The following is a 19,373-nucleotide window of genomic DNA, read 5'->3' on the forward strand; positions in this document are numbered from 1 at the left end:
CTACCTATAAAAAAAAATATTAGAGCCTACAATTCTCTCAGAGCCATCTCCTCCGGTTTCCCCCCTTGAACAGTCGGTTCGTGACTTCGTGCCGTGTTATGAGATCCAAATCCGAGAGGAAAGAAACGTGATCCCATCTCCTATTCATCTTTCCCCTTGGCAAACAAGGCCTTGTTTAGATTGCAAGTTTTTTCACTCTTTCTTTGTCACATCAAATTTTTGGACACATACATGGAGTATTAAATATAGATAAAAAAAATAACTAATTATACAGTTTGATTGTAAATTACGAAACAAATCTTTTAAACCTAGTTAGACCATAATTAGACAATAATTATCAAATACAAACGAAAGTGCTACAGTATCCGATACGGATTACTAACCTCTGTCTAAACAAGTCCCAAATTGCACGAGGCGGCCTGTCTCTCGCTTTCCCTATCGAGTATCGACTGGACAGCACAGTCTCACCTGTCACGCCGCTGCCTTGCGATTGGTGGTCGCGGCGGCCGCCTTATTTTATTCCGCCTCCTCCCCTGCTAATTGCATTACTACTAATCCAACGAATCCTTCGGTTTTGTATTCTTCTCCGCTTCCTTTCGTCTTTCCTCTTCGCCTCTTTCTCTCTCGTGTTCTCGCGTCGCCGTCGCCGCTGGTGCGAGATGGTCGAGACGAGGCGGAGCGCCGCGGCGAAGCGCCCGGCGGCGACTGGGGAGGAGGAGGAGAAGGGCGCGCCGGCAACGCCAGCGCCGGCGCTCGCGGAGGACGCGGCGGCGGGTTCGGGAGCCGGTGACGATGTCGCGTCGTCGCAGCCCCCGAAGCGCGCCAAGGTCCGGATCTCCCTCCACCCCCCCATGCATGTGTCCCCTTCAGGTCTCTGATTTTGATCTGTTTTTTCTTGTTATTGCGGTCTCGCTGGTGGTAGGTTGGGTGCACGGAGGCGGATACCGCGAAGCCGTCGGTGGCGCCAGGCAGCAGCCGGCGCCGTTGCGGGTCCACTGCCCAACACGGCTGGGCTGCAGGCGCTGACCGGCGCCATGGACAAGCTGGAGGCCCTCTTGAGGTCCAAGGAGGCTCAGTCCAATCCGGCCGGTATGAGCCTTGTCCCTACGATGTGCCTAAGGCGTTCTTTCGGTTTTGGTTGGGGCCTTATGGTTTGATGAGTTCCCTTGTTGGTGTAGGGCATAAGCGGGACACTAATAATGATAAAGATTTATCGGCGAAGATAAAGAGAGCCATGGATTTGTCGGAGGATTTATCGGCGAAGATAAAGAAAACCAAGGATAAGGTGGCTGGGATATTGAATAAGCCACAGGCTGCAGCCACCAGCAGGCGTCAGGAAGCCCTGGTGCAGACTAATTTCACAATATTCCATGGTGCGAATTATCTTATGTCCTTTCACTTCTCTTTCAATTAGTAGAACTCACCCATGACCTCTCGTGCTTCAGATGAGACCTTAATTACCAAGAACTACATGGCACATGTTAATCGTTCTGTCTAATTACTATAGAAATACTATATAAAACCTCATATCATAACTCAGTAATACTCCTTCCGCCCCTTATTATTTGTCGTTTTGGGTTTCCGTGTCATAACTTTGACTAGATTTGTAGAAAATACGTGCAACATTTGTATTCTAAAGGGCGTACCCAGTGCAGAGAGCTCCCGCTCTGTGCGGGGTCTGGGGAAGGGTGTCAGTGGCAAGCCTTACCCTCGCCTGTGCAATGCGAGGAGACCGTGACTCGAACCCGGGACCTTCCGGTCACAGGCGGTAAGACTCTACCGCTTGCACCAGGCCCGCCCTTCATTTGTATTCTAAATAAATTTATTAAAAAACTAGATTCAAAGATCTATCTAATGATATTAATTATGCATCGTAAACATTAATATTTTTTATATAAAATTAATCAAAGTTATTTCTTGGGAAGCGAGAAAGACAGATATTTAGGGACGGAGGGAGTATGCAACTAGTACCTTGAACCTTACCTATTCCCTATCTGCCCCAACTCTTGTGTAACCTTAAAGAAGAAAGCACCATCCAACCCCATTCAATTGCAATATACACTTTCTGTTTACCTACAATTCGTGGAAAAATAATTTCATACATAGTTCCATCTCAATGCCAAGGTTATTAAGATGTTTTTGTTTCATTTTTCTTTATTTGATAGGCTGTATGTGATGTGACGTTTGGCTGCATTTGTTGGGAAACTTCAATGTTCCATTGTTAGTGCTTGTGTGCGTATGCTATTGTATAAAAGTAGGATTTAAGGTGCCCTTCAGTGAGTTAACTAACTTCATTATTGCTCTTTGGAGCAAACTAAAATGATTGAACATTTTATCATATACCAATGGCTTGTCATCTACTGTATATTTTTTTTCAACAGCATCCTACCCTTTCTATTTACGGTGCGCTTTTCACTATTGGTCATGGAGCGCATCATGATTTCAGACTGGGCGAATCATCCACTGCCTCACCTGTTTGTAGACTGAAGCAGGCTAAGGTACTGTGAAATTATTTTTAGTTCTTCCCTGCATTTGTTCTCCTTTTATTCTGACATTTTGTAATAGCGAGGTGCACTCCTTGAAGTCTTTGAATCCAAAGTTGTTCGTGTAAATGGGAAATCTTTGGACAAGGCTGCCAAGGTTACCTTGAATGGAGGAGATGAAATTATCTTCCGTTCACCAGTGAGGCATGCTTATGTATCCTTTTCTATTGCCTATTGCATTATCTAATGAATACTCCCTATGTTTTTGTTTTTAAATATATGATGATAGGACAGGTTAAATAGTTAAAAAAGAAATAATTACTCTGTCCTAAATGTCATATTTTAAAACAAAGGAGCATCTTACTTTTATGATTGGAAAAAGTCTGCATGACCCCCTCAACTATTCAGGGTGGACTACTTCACCCCTCAAACTATAAAACCGGATTTTCTACCCCCTGAACTTTCCAAAACCGGTCAAATAATCCCCTCAGGCGGTTTTGGACGGTGGTTTTGCTATAGTGACGGTGGTTTTGTCTTTTTCTTTTTAATTTATTTTCGCTGAATCTTTGAAAAATCGTAGTAAATCACAGAAAAATCATAAAATGGAAAATCCAATTTTGTTGGACTCCACATGAGTAGGTCTACACAGTGAATATATAATATAGTAGTCTTTAGTACAAAGTTTTTGTTGTAGCTATAGATCTATGCTTTTCTGTAGTTAATTGGAATAATTCATAGCTGCAGCTTCTATGGTCCAATTGTGGTGAAATTTTTATGGTGGGCTAATTATTGTATGCTTGAACTGTAGTAAAAATTTCATACTCATTGGATCATGTATAACTTAGTTATAGATAAAGTATAGATTTAACAAGCATAAACATAAATAAATCTATAACTAAGTTATACATGATCCAATGAGTATGAAATTTTTACTACAGTTCAAGCATACAATAATTAGCCCACCATAAAAATTTCACCACAATTGGACCATAGAAGCTGCAACTATGAATTATTTCAATTAATTACAGAAAAGCATAGATCTAAAGCTACAGCAAAAACTTTGTATTAAAGCATACCATATTATATGTTCACTGTGTAGATCTACTCATGTGGAGTCCAACAAAATTGGATTTTTCATTTTATGATTTTTCTGTGATTTACTATGATTTTTCAAAGATTCAGCAGAAATAAATAAAAAAGAAAAAGACAAAACCACTGTCACTGTATCAAAACCACCGTTCAAAACTGCCTGGGGGGTTATTTGACCGGTTTTGGAAAGTTCAGGGGTAGAAAATCCGGTTTTATAGTTTAGGGGGTGAAGTAGTCCACTACTCCACTCTAAATAGTCGAGGGGGTTATGTAGACTTTTTCCTTTTATGATTCGGGCTAACCGGCTAAACACAAATGAACCTTGATTTTTATTAGACTTATTTGTAATAAATATAATGTAATGATGGTCAGAGAAGTAGCATTTGACATTGAAGGTCCTTAATGTGATGGTAGATATTTGAGCAACTTCATCAGGAGAAATCTAGCACTTCAGTGTTATCCTCCACTTGCAGTAGTGTCCAGCAGGGGCAACTGCTCATATTTCAAAGATATTCAGGATCTTTTGTCATCAAAAGGGCGCAAAGTCTCAACCTTTTACTTTGGAAGAGGTCGGTCTTCATTGTTGCCTAGTGGTGAGACTTCATATTTGTCATCATTGTTTCTTTGTAAACTATTGGTTCTTAGTCCCAGAGTTTTGAAATTCACTGCTGTTTATAGGATAGTACAGACATACCCCTCACCCCAAAGTATTCTTAGTGCTTGCCTGCACAGTAATTTTTGTTCGCAATTGATTTAACATTTATTATTTAAACACTATTGCAGGTCCATCAGCAGGCCCACTTATGCTTAATTCATGTAAAATGATGGAGGGCCGGAGCCAGTTTAGCTCTGAAGATAATATTTCATCTGGTCGGTGTCAGCTAGTAAAGGAGGATTTGATCAATGCAACGGTTGATGCGAGTGACATCTCTGAGTCATTTGATAGTTGCCCATATTATCTAAGGTAAGCATACATTCAGCTATCAGCTGTCTCATTAGATTGTGTTATTTGTGATTTATTGAAACTTATTTGGCCAAGAGACATGATACTATTCCTCCCATGTAGGTGCATTGAGTTGAATCATGTGTCATCTATATCATAATTTGAACTCTTGACAAGATGTTTGCTCATTAAGCACTCATGTTTTAATCTTGCATACATTTATATGTCTGTACTCTGTACCTGAAGATTGCAGGATCTATATGATTTCTAAAAAAAGTCTTTGTACTGTTTGGAACTATGAAATGCAGTGAGTAGATTGTAGTTCTTTTTTTTGTTTCTATTGCTTTTCTCTTCTGGAAATAATTATTGATTAACCGTTATTGCCTGTTGAACAAATATCTTACACAACTCATGGTTCCAGCCAATTTCACACAATTGGCTTTCCCTATCCTGTATTCCATTTCTTGAAATATTTTGTGAACAATTATTTCATTGTGCACAGAGCTTATTTGAATTCCTTTAGTCTTCAGAAAATTGCAAGTGTAGTGCTCAAAATAATAGTTGTACTAAACAGCATTCTGATACTGCTTATCATTGCAGTAGACAAGTACTCCCTCCATTCCAAATTATAAGACGTTTTGGATTTTCTAGATACATTGTCTTTACTATGCATCTAGACGTAGTGTATATCTAAGTGCATAGCGAAAGCTATGAATCTCAAAAAGCCAAAACGTCTTATAATTTGGAACAGAGGGAGTAGTAGTTTACTGTCTTTGGTCTGATTTACTTTGTTATTTAGGATTTAGGATGTGGACGAAGTCTTCTAGCACCTGCTAAATTACATATGATTGAAAATTGTCAAAATCACAGTAATGTTGAAATATTTTTTTATGATAAATCTACGATATTGTCCTTATGCTAGAAATCTAAATACTTTGTTATACGGTGGAAATTCTGAAACTTTACTGCTCACATTCTTGTTCCAGTATTTAAGTTTGATTGATGAATGTGCTTGTTAATAATTGTTTTCTATTATTTTCCCCACAGTGAGCATACCAAATGTGCTCTCATGTCATCAGCATATGTACATTTACATTGCAAGAACTACTTCAAGTTTACAAAAGATATATCTTCTCTTAGTCAACGAGTGCTGCTATCTGGCCCAACAGGTATATACATGTGTATTATTTAGCTTTATTTGAAACTCGCAATTATTGTTTCTGTTTTTTATTAAGCGTGGTAACTTTTATAGGAACTGATATCTATCAAGAATATCTGGTGAAGGCACTTGCAAAGTATTTTGGTGCTAGATTGCTCACTGTAGATTCTTCCATGCTGTTTGGTGTAAGATCCTGAGCTATAATGTTTATTCTTTTGTGTTCTACTTGTGACAATCATAACTATGATGTTTCCAAATCTATGGCTTAACATCATGAGTTCATGGCATGGCTGTACTCTCTTTATCTTATCATTCTGTACTCACTCTTTATCTTATAAATAATTCTATCTATCGATGGTCTTGTCATCTTACTCCTACTATTTTGAAAAACAAAAAACCTGCTTTGACTGTGCACTCTGAGTACTCTGTTTATTTGCTGGTACTTGGTACTCATTTATATATTGTTGTTCAGGGGCAAACTTCCAAGGAGTCAGAGTCCTACAAAAAGGGTATGAATGTTGACACTGTGACTTTCATGTTTAGTTGAAATTTAATTCAGAATTTTGGTGATCTCCTTTTCATTTTTAATGCATTCCTAGTGGGCTTGCATTTATCCACAACACTGACCATTACCAGGGGCAATGTAGGAAAGAGCAGACAAAATTTATTCATATGTTTGCCCACAAACTAGCCTAGCAGGCGCAGTGATAAGGTTCTAATATTCTGTAATGTTGTCTAAATAAATGGTTTTATTGTTATTATTTATTCAGGTGATAGAGTGAGGTATATTGGTTCATTACAGTCGACAGGCATTATCCTTGATGGACAGAGGTACAACTTGCAGTTTCAGACTGAATTTAATAAGCCTTCTTTGCCTGAATTTAAATTTTATTGTCAAGTAAAAGAAAAGGGTTTGACATTTTATCTGATTTAAGCCCTGTTTGGCACAGCTTAAACTTATGCATAAGCTGCTTTTTTCTAGCAGCATGGAGAAGCCACTTTTTAGAAAGTTGCTACACAAAAAACTAGGTTTTTGGGCTTCCAGCTTTGTCCAATTAGCTTTTTATGAGTGGGCTTGTCTCGTCATCCCTTTCATTCAGATTCCAGACCCATCTCCCACAACCACAAATCCCTGCAAGCTACTGCACTGGCAGGGATCTTGGACTCAGAGAGCTGGGCCTTTGTGGAATGCAGCTTGGTGATTGAGGGGATCTCGGCGGGGCTCAACGCACGCTCGTGTGTGTGTGTGTGGGGTGGGGGGGGGGGGGGGGGGTGGCTTCTCAGCTTATCTGGTTTCACATTAAATGAGAAAATCGCTGGTTCTTAATGGAGTGTGGTGTTTGGGACGTCTTGCGGCTTTAAAAAAGTAAAAGCTCAGAAGCCAGATGGCCAAACAGAGCCGTAGTAGTCCGACCTATGACTTGCAATTTGTGTTGTTGGCAAAGATATGGGTTTTTTTTGTTACTGAAATCAAACAGAGATTGTTGTTCATCTTACAACTACGTTGATGTATTAATATCTGTTTCTGCCTTTTGTTAAATTGTTCAACCTGCAGCCCTCCAGATTTTGGTTCACAGGGTGAAATATTTCTTCCTTTTGAAGAAAATAGATCATCGAAGGTTGGTGTAAGGTTTGATAAAAAAATTCTGGGAGGAAATGATCTTGGAGGCAATTGTGAAGTTGATCATGGTTTGTTTTGTCCAGGTTAGTACATTCTGCTGTCTTGAGCAAGTTCTCATGAAAACAAATTACATGATGCTGCTTATGCAGTTACACTCAATCATTTCGTTGTTATGGAAACACTTCAATTGTTTGGGTAATGTTCCTACCTGTTGCTGTTTCAGTTGATTCTTTATGCCCCGACATTCCAGGATGGGAGGTTACATCCAAACATCCCTTTGATGTGATAGTTGAGGTAATTAACAGTTGTATTTTATTTTATTTCCAGGATTTGATATTATGCTAATTTGCGTTCCTTACACTTGCTGTGCTATCCAGTTCATCTCTGAAGAAATTCGGCAAGGCCCTTTAATCCTTTTTCTGAAGGACACAGAGAAAATTTGTGGGAATAATGACTCCTATCATGGTCTGAAGAGCAAGCTAAAACATTTTCCAGCTGGTGCTTTTATAATTGGATCTCAAATCCAGCCTGACAATCGCAAAGAGAAGGTACCGTTTTGCACATTCGATGATACTAGACTACAGATGTTCCATGCAATATTGTCTTGTTTGCTTATCCCTTTTACCTAATAAAGTTTTATTTCTACGTGCAGGCAAATGGTAGTTCTCCTTTTCTTTCGAAGTTCCCGTACAGCCAAGCTATACTTGACCTCGCATTACAGGTAATCTTAATTATATTGAATATGAAGCTTATACATTATATCCCCTTTGGTAAAAGATACATGGATGTTTTGGACAAGGCATGGTCTCTCGAATATTTATAAAATCCAGTACGATCCAATAAATTTGTGACATTATGGAAGTATTTATTTTCTTGAAAAATAAATGCATACAATTTTCATACATGTAACAAATGTCCAAAAAGTTTTAGATAGTCAAAGTTTCAAAACTTTGACCTGATTTTGTTCAAAAAATAAAGTACTTGTTACATTGGAGTATTTCATTAGTTTTGTTATTAGGCCTGTTTGGTACGGCTTCAAATGGCTCTGGCTCCGGCATCTCCTTGCTATAGTGTGCGGAGGAGCCGGAGCCTCTGAAGCAAAAAAGAGTGGCTTTGCCCGTTTGCCGGCTCCTAGTTCATTTTGAAAGATCCTTGCTACAGTGTACGAAGAAGCCAGAGCCGGAGCCATCCGAAGCTCTAGCAAACAGAGCCTTATATTTTGTAAGGTTTCTGATGGACCGTCTACTCCTACCAATTTGGTTATGATCTTATGAGCAATTATAGCTTGTATATGTAGTACTGTATGGTCCAACTGACTAGTCTGGATTATGAATTATGACCAGAATGCATGACCATTTGTTGGTATGCTGTCATAATAGTTTTACAAATCTAGGGCCTGATTGGTTGTGTCCCCAGGCGAGGCTGCCTTGCCAGGCACGATTCCCCAGGCACTTTATCGGTGCATTTCATGTTATAATCTAATGTATGAAAATGCAGGACATTGATGGGGGAAATAATAATAATAAAGAAACTTCAAAGGCAATGAAGCATTTGATCAAACTTTTCCCGAATAAAGTGACACTCGAGGCACCACAAGTATGTTGTTTGGAGTAGTTTCAAGATGATTAATTTAGAGCAGCTCCTCTGACATTCAATTTTATTTCCAAGATGATTAATTTAGAGTAGCTCCTCTGACATTCAATTTTAATATACCTGGGACAAATTTTGCAGGATGAAACGGAGCTTTCGCGGTGGAACCAGATGTTAAACCGAGATATTGAAGTCCTTAAAGGAAATGCAAACATTTCAAAATTACGCTCTGTAAGTATTAGTGCTAAAAGCCTAAAACCCACTGCTTATATTTATCTATGTACAAATTCTGTTATTATTAGTGAATTGAGTAATTTTTTACATGACTGTTCTAATCAATGCCAACTCTTTCTTTGTTCTACTAGTTAATATTGTGTACTGTGATATGGTGAATCTATGAGCTTTACTCGCCCTCTGGTCACAAATACTTGAATTTTTGTTTTTTTTTGGATAAGGTGGGGTCCAAACTTACGAAATTTGCACATTCAGTAACTTCCGAAATCTTTTGTTGCAAATGAATAATCATGTGTAGATTTGTTTTGAAAAGTACTCCAATCACCTGATAAATTTATTATAGGGATACTTTCATAACCTCATCATTTTATTAGATTTCGCAGATATATTCTAAAAGAAAATAGTCAAAATCACGCAAAAAAACGAAAGTGTAGTTTATTATTGACTGGAGGGAATACTTTGATTAGTCAAATGCATTACAGTTATTTTTATTTCTTGATTTGTGAGTCAAATGCATAACAGTTATCTTTATTTCTCGTTTTGTGAGTCAAATGTATTACAGTTATTTTTATTTCTTGATTTGTGTTGTACTTGTACAAGCTTTAGAAACTCCATTTAGAGCTAGAGGAATTTGACTTTACTTAATGATATCTGAATTGAGAAATTTGCTATTTTGAAGTGCACAGTTCAAGGGTTTTGTTGCATCTTGACTATGGTTGCATCTTGGATCTTAGCTTGACTATGGTTGCATCTTTCATCTTGGTCTTGTAACTGCATAGGACTTACAACAACTTCATTGGTTTCATTCCCATCCTTTTGCCATTGCTTTCAGTTTCTAACAAGGGTTGGTTTGGAATGCACTGACCTTGAGGCGATATTGGTCAAGGATCGCATTCTTACAAATGAGTGTGAGTGCCATTCATATTCATTTTAATGTAAGATATCAAATTTGCTCAGTGTCATTGATACCAGTTGTGTTATTTTTCAGGTATTGATAAAATAATTGGTTTTGCTTTGAGCCATCAACTTAAGAACTGTACAAATCCAGACCCCTCTTTGAGTAGTGTGCAGTTTGCTCTATCCAGCAAAAGGTTTCAGATCTAGTCTAGTGCTTCACCAATTTTTCTATAAGATTACTTCTTCTTAACAGAAATGTTTATTGTTCCACTATTTACCATTGCAGCCTTAAGCATGGTGTTGACATGTTGGAAAGTATCCAGTCTGGCTTGAAGAGCAGCACCAAAAGGAAATTACTAAAGGTACTTATTTTCTTTTGTTATATTATTATGATTCAAGCCTGTTCATCCAGTTCAGTCTCTATGTTGATCTTTTGGAGTTTTGGAAATTGTTTTACTGCATAGAGCTTACTGTTCTCTAACAATGTCAGGATATTGCTACGGAAAACGAATTTGAAAAGAGGCTTCTTGCTGATGTTATCCCTCCACATGAAATTGGTGTTACCTTTGAGGACATTGGAGCTTTAGAAAGTGTCAAAGATATTCTGAAGGAGTTAGTGATGCTTCCTTTGCAAAGACCTGAACTTTTCAACCGAGGACAACTTATGAAGGTAGGCATTCTTTATATTTCAAAATTTTAGCTTCACTATCATGACAAGCTTTTATGGATGTGTTTTTCAATAATGCTTCCATATACTTCACTACTTTTTCATCTTGTTGGATTGAATTCGACAATCCAATTCTTGCTAAATGAGGTGAAACTGACCATGGCAAACATCATTGTAGTATCTTGTGGAGGACATCCATTTTAGTATGCATCAGATGAGCCTAATAAAGTCTGCCTTGTATGAAGTTTGATTGGAAAAAAAAGAATAGCAAGTGCATTTTTTTAGCATGTTACTTATCACTGATTATTTTCTGCTTACATGGTGGAATGTTCTTGTAATAGCAATATTTTTGTTTTTAATGCTAGGCCAGCAATGGAAGACTACCTTTAGCTGATAGAAAGCTAACTTCTGTTGTTTATATTCTATTCTATACAAGCCATGTAAAGGAATTTTACTTTCTGGCCCACCTGGTACGGGGGCCAGCAATGGAACACTACCTTTAGCTGATAGAAAGCTGACTTCTGTTGTTTATATTCTATTCTATACCAGCCATGTAAAGGAATTTTACTTTTTGGCCCACCTGGTACGGGAAAGACAATGCTGGCTAAGGCTGTGGCAACTGAGGCTGGTGCTAATTTCATAAACATATCGATGTCAAGCATCTCTTCAAAGGTACTTATCAATTGGATAAGCCTCTGTTCTTTTGGGCAGTTTGAGTATCTGCATTATAACATCTAAATAACCTATTTTCCAGTGGCTTGGCGAAGGAGAAAAATTCGTGAAAGCTGTGTTTTCACTGGCAAGTAAAATTGCTCCAAGTGTAATTTTTGTGGACGAGGTAAGTTATAGTAGTGTTGTGATCCATGAACATTTTCTATTTATTTCAACTGCACCAGGGCACCACCATATCTGTAGTTTGTTGTCAATCCTGTATTGATGCATATACTTTCCTGCTCATTTATCCTGCCCTTGTTTTTAGGTTGATGGCATGTTGGGAAGGCGGGAGAACCCTGGAGAACATGAAGCCATGCGTAAGATGAAAAATGAGTTTATGGTGAACTGGGATGGTCTGAGAACCAAGGAGAAAGAACGTGTATTAGTACTTGCTGCAACTAACAGGCCATTTGATCTTGATGAGGCTGTTGTTAGGCGGCTTCCAAGGAGGTGATTTATTGTTTGTTTATAGCCTAATACAACATCTGTCAATAGTTTATTGACCTCAGTCTTATGGGGCAATGGTTTCTCTAGGTTGATGGTGAATTTGCCAGATGCATCAAATAGGAGAAAAATTCTTAGTGTAATACTAGCCAAGGAAGATTTGGCAGATGACGTTGATCTAGAAGCTATAGCTAACTTGACAGAAGGGTACTCTGGTAGTGATCTCAAGGTATGATACTACTAATGCTATGAATTTTTAATGGTACTTAGTTTTGCAATCAAATATTGATTGTTGTTAACCTCTTGACTGTGATTATTTTCAGAACCTGTGTGTTACTGCTGCTTATCGTCCTATTAGGGAGATTCTTGAAAAGGAGAAGAAGGTTTGTTTTAACCTCTTGAGTTTCCCCTGTGTGCTGTACTCCTTGGGGTTCTAATATTATCAGTTAGTAGTAGCAAAATCAATGGACCAGAATTATTTTGATACTGGTTGTATTTGATATACATGGATGGATTCTTTGTTTATAATATGAAAAATGCAATTGAGTTTCATGTGCATTGTCCATCTGCAGGAGAGAGCTTCAGCAGAAACAGAAAATAGATCGTTGCCTCTGTCACACACTAGCAATGATGTCCGTGCATTAAGATTAAGTGATTTCATACATGCGCATGAACAGGTATGATCTTATATTTAGCTTTGTCTTCATTTATTTCGACACACTAGTTTGTGCTTCTGTCAGTTGAAATTCTTTATTATGTATTTGTGGACAAAAGTATTTAGTTTACTGAAGTTATGCGGAGGGATGGACCACATGATCGTTCCTTTTTTTTTATAAAAAGAAAATTACTGTTACAATTTCTTTAAAAAGGGGACCATAACCTAACTAACAACATAGAAGGTTTGTGGTGTATTTTTTCTCGATCACGTAGGAGATTTCAACCTCCATATCTCTGCTATCAATGCTGTTCCAATGTTTCATTGTCTACATTTGAGGCGAATGGGATATGAAATTTTGTACAGTGTTCGTGATTTACCCATTTGAGCTGGTCTTGCTCACACAATATGGTGGTGACTTCTTGTAGGTGTGTGCAAGTGTTTCCTCAGATTCCAGTAACATGAATGAGCTTGTGCAATGGAATGATCTCTATGGAGAAGGCGGGTCAAGGAAAAAGACAACGCTAAGCTACTTCATGTAGCTTATGTTGTAAATATATTGGGAGAGGTGCCCTGGCACAAAGTAGCAATGGTTGGAGGCAGTTGGGTGTGTATTTGGTGCAGGTGGAAAAGAGCTATGCTCATCTGCCAGCCATCCATATCAAGAGAATTGATGGTTCAGGTGGAGTGGAATGGAATAGTACACATTGGTTGCTGCCTTCACTCTGGGCCATGCATCATGCATCTGGACGGGACGGCTGGTCTGGCTTGCAGTTGTCCTACTGCAGTTTTGAGTGCAACGGATCACCATCTGGGAAAGAAAAGAAAAGAACATATATCATTTGTATTGCCCCCAATCCCCAGGAAGCACGGAGACGACAGAGGATCCTTGGTTTCTTAAAAATAATTCATTCCTTAGACTGTACAAGATGTAGTCATGTAGAGCCTGTGCAAGTGTACAGTATGAGCATCAGGACTACTAACATACTGTTATGGTCTATGCTTAATCCAGTTTATTAATTAGAATCGTTTAACATGCAACACATGATTATTTTGTACCTACATGCGTTTATCATCTTACCAAGAATACATGCTATCATCTATTGAAAATGCAATTTTAAACTGTTAATAATATCTTTGCCTACGTTGCTGTTCCTTGCTTGATCTTTGCCTTTACGCTCTAGGGTGAACTAGACGTGCATCCTTAGCTTGCACGCCCGATGCCCAATCCCTGCGCTGTCGAGAGCGCAAATCTTTGTTTTTTATTACTTTATTTATACGTTTTTTTTTTTCAAATGGTCTCGTGAACGGATGCCCGTACTCTGCAAAGTATGGTGTGTCGATGTTCTGATGCTGTCTGGTGGCCTATTAAATTTGAGAATTCAACTCAGCAGCGCTGGAAAAAGAATACCCCCAGAATCGGCTCATATATATGCAAGCCGCAGAGACAGTTAACCTTACAGGAATCGTAGCCGTTGCAAGCTACTTTGATCATCTGCATCCATTTGTACATTGAACTGGAAAACTACAATGCAGTACTCCCAAAAACAAACGCCAAAAGAGAAGTGAAGACCACGATCGCCTCCAATTATACATAATCACTCTACCTTTCCGTAATACTACTACTATAATAAGTGGCTAATACCCTCTTTAGTACTCAATCCATTCTAAATTATAAGACGTTTTGGCGTTTTGGCTTTTCTAGATTCATTACTTTTGTTACGCACTTAGATATATACTATGTCTGGATATATAGTAAAAACAATGCATCTAGAAAAAAACCAAAACGTCTTATAATTTGAAACGAAGGGAGTAAGGCCTGTTCGCTTGCCTTATGAGCCGTACTATTTCAGCGAACGAACAATGTTTTTTTTTCTCACAATAAATCAACGAACAGTACTTTCAGCCATGACTTTTCAGCAAAGCGAACAGAGCCCAAGAGTCAAATACGGGATTACTCTCCTCTCTCTCTCTCTCATGAAAATACATATAGTGCTAGTAATAGTATTAGTATCCATCTGCTCACTATAACACAACGTACCTTTGCCGACACTTTTTACAGTGGACAAAGGGTGCCTTTTTCGACAGATAACCTCTCGCGAAAGGTTTTACCGACAGTTTAGAAACAGTCGCGCTATAAGCCGTGGGCAAAACTTTCGCCGACAGTTAAAGGAATCGTCGACACTTTTTGTATTGCCAAATGGTGGACCTACGCCGACAGTTAAAACATTTGCCGACAGTTAACCCTTTGTCGACAGTTAAGACCTACGCCGACAGTTTGAACCTTTCCCGACAGTTTGTGTGTTGGCGAAACCATTTTCAAGGTATTTTGTGAATCATGCCCTGTCCAACAACTAAACTATCGGCAAAACTGTACTGCAGATATAGATATAAATACAATTTGAATAATTTGACAAATCCACTGTTATTCATATAGAAGAAAAATCTCAATTCTTAGGAGCTAGATAGAGTTGATTCATTTTCGAAAAACAGTGTTCTCATCAGGTCTGCAAAACATGACATAGACGTTCTGAACTTGAGACGACTAACAAAAAAAAGCCAGAGTAATATTTAATAGGCCACACATTTCTGCAGAGGACCATCCATGAGAATGCTCTAAGCTGCAGCGCCCTTGCCCTTCTTGCGCTGAAGCTTCTTCATGTAGAACTCAAGCTCTTTACCCTCAAGGATGTACCTATTATACAAAAAAGAAAAGTGTATTGTAAGGAGCTGCCTGCAATATAAGATATAAGTGAAAATAAGGGGACAACTTCCATTCTACTTGAAGCCTAGAAGGATAAATTTGTGACAGTTGCCAACATATCTAAAATGTCTAGACTCACAGTGATTGTAACATAAAGAGTATAAACAAACATTAAGCTTTAAGCTACAAAAGTTAAATGGTACACAAACAGATAAGCTGCTCTAACAAAAACAAAGAAAGTCTGGTGGAAGTCCATTATTTCTTACCCATCAGCTCGGCCACACTGTCCAGGGCAGGAAGAAATGCACGCCAGCAAGCTTCCACTGCCAAATTGCTCTTCAATGTGAGCATCAAGCTCACGTCCCTTCTGACGCTCCTCAAGCTTCCTCTTGAAATGGTTGCTCTTCTTTGTTTCCTCAGCTGCTGCCTCACCCTCTTGTCCCTGGATTAATGAATCTCAAACAATAAGTGATCCTCAAGCTTCCTCTTGACATGATTGGCTCTCCTCGCCTAGCAAGGTGTGCCTTACCTAACCTTTGCCAAGCAAGGAAAGTGGGCAAGTTTGTGCAAGACAACCAAACATAACCTAACTCTCATAGGTATTTTGCAAATTTTGTCATAATGACAGCAAGTATGACCTGCTGGAATGGTTTCAGTACTATCTGGTAGATGGTATTAACTGATATCATAGAAGTAAAGACCACTGATAGAAAGGTCAGGCCAAGGATACATAAGTTTATGCTTTAATGTCAACTACAAAGAGGCAAGAATGCAGCCAACACCAGCACACACTTGTAATTGCGTCAGGTACTTATGATAGATATTTTGGTACATGTCAGCTACGAAGAAAGGGCAATAGAGTGTTGCAGGAAGTCCAGGCACTTGTCTCCATAATAAATTTCCAGAAAAAACATTTTATTAATACCGTGAAGTAAATTATGGAACATACACAGCCATCTCAATGCAATTTTTAGTAAAAGAGATATCATGTGGCTTGAGATACCTTACTCGACTTTGCATGTGAAATCAGCACCTGGCTTTGATCCTTCACAGTTGGAAATGTCCAATCAGTATTTCCATCCTTGGACTGAATGTAAAAAAGGAAATTTATCAGCAAAGTAAACTTAACAAAGTTTGATTACTTCATACAAAGTTCCATGAGCATTAAGGGCTCACTTTGTCATACACGTACAGATTCCCATCAGCATGACTAACAACAAAGATTCCTTCACGCTCTAGAACCCATGCAACACAAGTGCACCGACTGCAATAGATTGGTGTCCAAAGATCAATATATATACTTACAATTTAATAACTCTGTAAAGAAAAGCATCCATCTACACCACAGAAATAGTATCTTCTTTTTTAACTGCAGCCTTGTAGTTGCCTTTGAACTAAGAAAATACGTTCAAGTAAACTCTCCCAAAAATGATTCCAGCTAAGATCCCTGAAACACATTGGGCAAAGATGAGAACAAAAGATAACTTGCCAAATTCTCATAAACACCATGTGCAAAAAGCCAAAAAACTAATACCTTTTCTCCTAATAACAAAAAAGGGTAATTTCTTTTCCTAAAAGGTGATTATGCAGTATAGAACTTTACACATACAAGTAGCCAAGTTGGGGTATTCCACTGACGTCAGGAACAGATCCTTCCAAGCTGCAGTTCCTCAAACTCCTGATGGTGACAGTATCAATTAGATTAATATAAACTGTAATAAACGCTGCAGGAAAAAAAAGAGTGCAACCACTTTACGATAGATCACATGAATCTAAGGAACTTGTTTCAAGGCATGCATTACAAGACTTGAAACTAAGCTGACACTGCATGTAAACAAAGCTAAAGACATGAAGAGAAACAAAGACTGTTACACTATAAACTCAACGATATACAATTCTTATTGCTGACTAAGATCAAAATGATATAGTTCACAAGAAATTATGTGATCCACAGACCACAATTACCAAACCAAGTTGGAAACTGTGGACTGCTGTTCTGTTATTGCGACAATTGTGAACCTAGTGTATACTTGTTTAATGATTGGCAAGCGCATACGGTTCATGGACAAATATACAAAAGAAAAATAGAACATATTTTTTTTAAAAAGCCATAGCCGGTATAAAACAAACTCCATGTGAGTCAACATACATAAACTCTGCTACTTCACACAAAAAGACACTGTATTTGAAACATTTGTTAGGTTGTCCCACTATGGTACAAAGTATTTAACTATGACACAAGCTCTAGTTCAACAATAACTTACTCTGATGTTGGTGGAAACCGGGAGGAAAGCTTCAAAAGAGAGACAAGACACATAGCCCTGATTTGGAGGAAAGCTTCAAAAGAGAGACAAGACAAGGCTGTCAAAATTGTATATACACTGATTTGGAGTAGTTTGAACATAGCCTACAAATTATTTGCATGAAGAAAGTAACAAGACTACATAACAATATATGATGGAATCATCAGTGTAGAGTCTTCTCAGTAGAAAGTGTATAACCAAGAAGGGATGGCTGCCAAGAATTTTTAACTCACCGTGATCGGTTCCTCATGTCCAACATACTAAGATTGTTGACCAGCATTTCTCCATATTCACCGATGCACCAAACAGCCACCCTAACTATTCAGATCCAGGGATATTGTAAATCCTAGAATCGGGTGAAAGGGGCCGAATCGAGGAGAGTGCAGCCTCTAGGAGCAAGGTTGTGTACTCGATACATGAACATCACAACTCAAAATATATGAACCTATTGACCCATGAAAAGAAAGGCATGTTTTATTACCATAGTGTCAAATAAGCATCAGACAATTTCTCCCCTGGAATCACGTTTACTGAGAATAGAAGGGAAAAAATCAGATCAGGGATAGCCTCACCGTTGCTTGGCGTGGAAGACCCTCTTCTTGGTCCCGTGTTCGCTATGGCTGCCTACTGTGTGAGACTAACACAGCCACTGCATCATCCTCAAGGTGCGACATGGGTGGACGAGTCACTCCACCGCTGGCCCCTCTCCACTCCACTGCCTCGCCACCGCCGGCGCCGCCCCCTAACTTGGGGGTGACAGATCCAGCCACCAGAACACTGGATCCGCCAGCCCAGGCCCTGGAGCAGCCTAGGCCAGCCCCGTCAGTGCTGCCATGCGAGGAGGAAAGGGGACGACGGAGGGGAAGAAGTGGGAGAGAAGCCCGCCGCCGTCACCACCACCCTGTGCTGCCCAGGCCTCTGGCTGGCGCCGTCACAGTCATCCCGTGCCGCCACTCCACTAGACGAGAGGAGGGTCCCGCCGCCGCCATCCCAGGTGGCCTACTCCGCCACCGGCGCAGCGGGAGAGGGGAGGGAAGGGGAGGGGGCACGGTGGCTAGGGTTGGTGGCGCGCCATTGGCTGTGGCATGGGTTGACGGGCATGGGGGCGGTGGACGATTAGGGGCAATGAGTGTGGGGACTTTTTTGTGTGTGTGTATAGGCCGTGTCGGTCTATGCCTATGCGGGGAACGACGTTCACCCCTGGGTAGTCCTTCGTCGACACTTGTACCATGGTTTCGTTTAGGCAACACCGACACTTAAATAGTCTAGAAATTTTCGGCGACAGTTTTTTAGCCAGCAGAAAAACGCCGATAGATAACGTGTGGCCCTATAACCTTATTGTCGACACATAATTTGATGTTAAAAAGTTACACATTTGCCAACACATAATATGTAGTTGAAACCCACCTTTTGCCAACACATAACTGTAGGCAAATGTGTGTAATGGTGTAGTGGCTGATCAGCTGATCAGTGTCTCACATGGCGCGGTTGATGAGGCCGTGCACGAGCACGAGCCCCATGATGACAGACCGGTCCACGCCGGGCTCCACCTCTAGGGTGAGCACGTCTGCATCGAGCGCCACACCCTCAACCGTCGTCTTCCGCTTCACCTCAGCCACGGCGAGCCCCGTGGTGCCGTCCACGATCCTGGCCCCGTGCGCTGGCGCGATCCTCCCGTTGTCCATCCTATAGCGCATGGTCGTCGTCGTCGATTCGCTACCGCCTAGGCTGAGGCCCAGGCCGAGCTCACAGTCGCTGGTGTAGCACGACGGCCCGCGCCATGCCCATGCCCGGACTACCTTTAACCACGGCCACTGCTGCTCCTGCTCCTGCTCCTAGTCGGCCCACCTGTATCCCTCACTACTACAAA

At 39.9% G+C, this 19,373-nt stretch overlaps 1 pseudogene; it reads left to right on the plus strand.

The window, feature by feature from the left end:
• Positions 1 to 536: 536 nt before the first annotated feature.
• LOC136531245 (uncharacterized) lies at positions 537 to 13,628 on the plus strand (annotated as a pseudogene).
• Positions 13,629 to 19,373: the final 5,745 nt, after the last annotated feature.

Source organism: Miscanthus floridulus, chromosome 2, assembly GCF_019320115.1.
Source record: "Miscanthus floridulus cultivar M001 chromosome 2, ASM1932011v1, whole genome shotgun sequence".
NCBI lineage: Eukaryota > Viridiplantae > Streptophyta > Magnoliopsida > Poales > Poaceae > Miscanthus > Miscanthus floridulus.